This window comes from Pteropus medius, unplaced genomic scaffold, assembly GCF_902729225.1.
Source record: "Pteropus medius unplaced genomic scaffold, Ma_sr-lr_union100, whole genome shotgun sequence".
In the NCBI taxonomy this organism is placed as follows: Eukaryota; Metazoa; Chordata; class Mammalia; order Chiroptera; family Pteropodidae; genus Pteropus; species Pteropus medius.
This window is the reverse complement of record NW_024355205.1, coordinates 10,926,820-10,929,936: the sequence shown is the minus strand read 5'-3', so window position 1 is coordinate 10,929,936 and position 3,117 is coordinate 10,926,820. Positions and strand designations below refer to the sequence as shown.

Here is a 3,117-nt window from a genome sequence, read left to right as displayed (position 1 = left end):
TAACACAAATAAATATGCCGACTTTCATATTATGTGCCAAATGTCGGGGCCGGTGAAGTGCTATCTAATGTGCCCTTCCCAGAAAATTTATTTTTCAAAAGTAGGAGGATAACTAATTTAGACAAAAATCTCATATTAACACAACTAATTTTGAAAATTTTAACATTGCTATTGGATATTCTTAGACACTAAAATAGTTTTCACCTATGAAAGTGTCATATCTACAAAATTGTGAAGCACTTCTATTTAATTAAAAATTGTAAACAGATAGATTATAAACAAATACCTCAAACAATATTAGTTGCACTGTGGTTTTCATGGAGAGTGAAACAAAGGACCTAACTCTATGTGAGAAAATAATTTAAAAGTATAAAGCTTAGAAAATAGTAAATTGTTTTGTTTCTGAAGTGATGAGCAATATGCACAATAGACTAGTACAAACTTTGTAAACTCCGGAATTTATAAAATATTAGAGGACATCCTTATAAGAAGAATTAAACAAGAGTTTACTTTCCTAATTCTACAAAAGCAGATGACTTTTGAGCACATTGCTAAGGCCTCTCCTAAGGCCTTGAATGGGGTTGGAGCCGGTGAAGGGCCCCAAACCTCAAGCTTTGCAATAAATCCACTACTAGTACAATTAATGGGAATTCTTTCTTACCTACGCTAGCCATAGTTAATGATTTTTTTTTAATTATATAAATTATGTTTCTCAAGGCAAAATATTCAGACAAAAGGGTTACTTTTCAGATGAGTAAATCAAGCTCAATTGTAAAATGGTGACAACTAGAGACTTTATCTTTTCAAATTGTATCATCAGCAAACAATAAAATAAATGTGTTACTCATGATAAATAATAGAGTTTATTCTAAATTAATCTCACTTTATATCTTTACCTCAATCTAATTAAAAAATAAAAATTGTTCTCTTTTTATCGGTTAACTGGTTAATACACATCCTGCATCCCGCTGCTTTCTTTGCAACAGAGTCATTAGATAGCAGTTGAGTTTAAATACTTGTATTTTAGCTTGCCAAAACACATAGCACATTGTTTCATTCAACTTTGGTGAATTAAAATGGGTTTTACAAAATTTCCCTTCTTAATTCTATACGATCATGAATTCTGAAGAAATGTAACCTATCATTATTTTGCTTGTTTTAGCTAAAACAATGGCTATACAAATTACTGCTAGTGTTAACTAAGCCATAGGAAGCCACCTAATGTTCTTTTATATTAATAAAAAGTGTAGTACCTCCTACACACTTGACACTGTTCTCAATACTGTAAGAATACATTAAACAGAAAATATTCTTGCTCTCCTGTAGTTTACACTCTGGTGGAATAAGGACAAAAAAAGTCTACTTTGCCAAATTTTCAGAGGAACTATGTGCATTTCCTTCCTTTATACTCGTTAGTGACCATAGTTACCATAAATATTGCCCAAATGCCCAGATTCCTCATGTAATTCAAAATGAATTTGTGTTCATGTCTCTATGAATATTGACAGTATGCTTATTATGTTTCTTAGATAAAGAATGTGTCTGGTAAATGATAGATAACTAATGAATCTAATATCTTTTGGGCCCAATATTATTGAAATTAATTGTCATGTTTTCAATCAAGAGAAATAATAAATATATTCAGCTCTTTTTAGTCTTTGTACGCAAGAAAATACAAGCTGGAGACAGCAAAAGACCAGAGGAAAAAAAGCAGATCAAACAACACACCATGAGAAAAATGGAGAAAATGGCAATGTCCTACAATGACAAAAGGTAGAAAAGAGCACAAATTCAGGGAATGGAAACAGAGAAGTGTTTAACTGTCTTAGACTGTGTCTCATCTGTTTAAGGTGTATACACATAAAATTTTCAATACCATTATCACATTTTACGTGAAACTAGAAATTTCAAGTTATATTAGCATTGTACAGTTTTTCACTATTTTGATGAGGGAACTAAAGTATGCTTTGCTGGGTAAATATTTCCAAACCTATCGATGTGATCAAAAGAGTAGGACTATAAACACAATGCACTTTAGGAAATACTGTGATAGAAAGTTTAGGGTGGACCCTGACAGCATGAGATACTCTTGTAAAAGAGCAGGGATTTTTAGTACAGTTCTTTATTTTTCTACTGCTTTAACTATAATATAATACACAGAGTTTGTAGAATTTGATTTAAATTTTAGTATATTTTTTTTAACAGTGAGTCTGTGTGGAATGGGAAATTAATCATATTAATATTCAGAAAAACCAGGTTTTCTTGTTGGTCCTGTTATGCAAATGATTGGAACAAGTTGTTTAATTATTCTTTCTATTAGCTCTATCATTACAATCTTTCATTAATTATTCTAAGGTCACAGAGTTGAAAACTAGATAAAGCCACTAATTTATTCATTCATTCATTTACTTCTTGAGTGAATGTTTCTTTGATTGTTACTCTATGAGAGACACTGCTAAGTAATGAGCATAAAATGAAAAAAAAAAAAAATAGGTCATTTCAAAGAGAGCTTGTGGGACCAAAACCAGGAGCTCTTAACACTGTGACCAAAGATTAAAGTTCTCCATAGGATATGATAGTCACTCAATAGTGTTATATTTTTTGAGGAGATATGATTTAGCTACATATCAATAATGCGGGAAAGTAAATAAATGTCTCCCAAGTTAAAAAAAAAAAGAAGAAGAAAAAAAATGACATTTTGATTTCTGGTCTCATGGATTCTGAAGTAAGGCAGATATTAGTAAAATAATTTGTTAATTTTTATTTAATAATTACACAAATAAAGCTTTAATTTTGGTAAGATCTAAGTAGAAAAGAAATGCAATATTACTTGAGAAAATATAATAGAGACTTCAGCCTAAGGGTCAGGCACAATTGCTTTAGGCATTAACATTTCTATAGCACATGATAACACTTTATATCGTTTAGGGACTTAGATGTGTGTCTATATATGAAAATGTAAGATTCATGAAGGTAGAAATTTCAGTATTTTGTTCACTGCTCTATCTCCAAATGCCTAAAATGGATAGATTGTTTGAAGCCAGCACAGTGTTTAATATATTAGTAATTTGATGAATTTCTTCAATTATCATAATAGAAAGTCACATTTTTTTTAAA

At 30.5% G+C, this 3,117-nt stretch overlaps 1 non-coding gene across 1 annotated transcript; it reads left to right on the top strand.

Annotated features, from left to right (window-relative positions):
- Positions 1-2,491: 2,491 nt before the first annotated feature.
- LOC120599219 (small nucleolar RNA SNORA25) lies at positions 2,492-2,617 on the top strand. The gene has a single exon (XR_005651829.1). It is a non-coding gene; the product is annotated as a small nucleolar RNA SNORA25 (small nucleolar RNA).
- Positions 2,618-3,117: the final 500 nt, after the last annotated feature.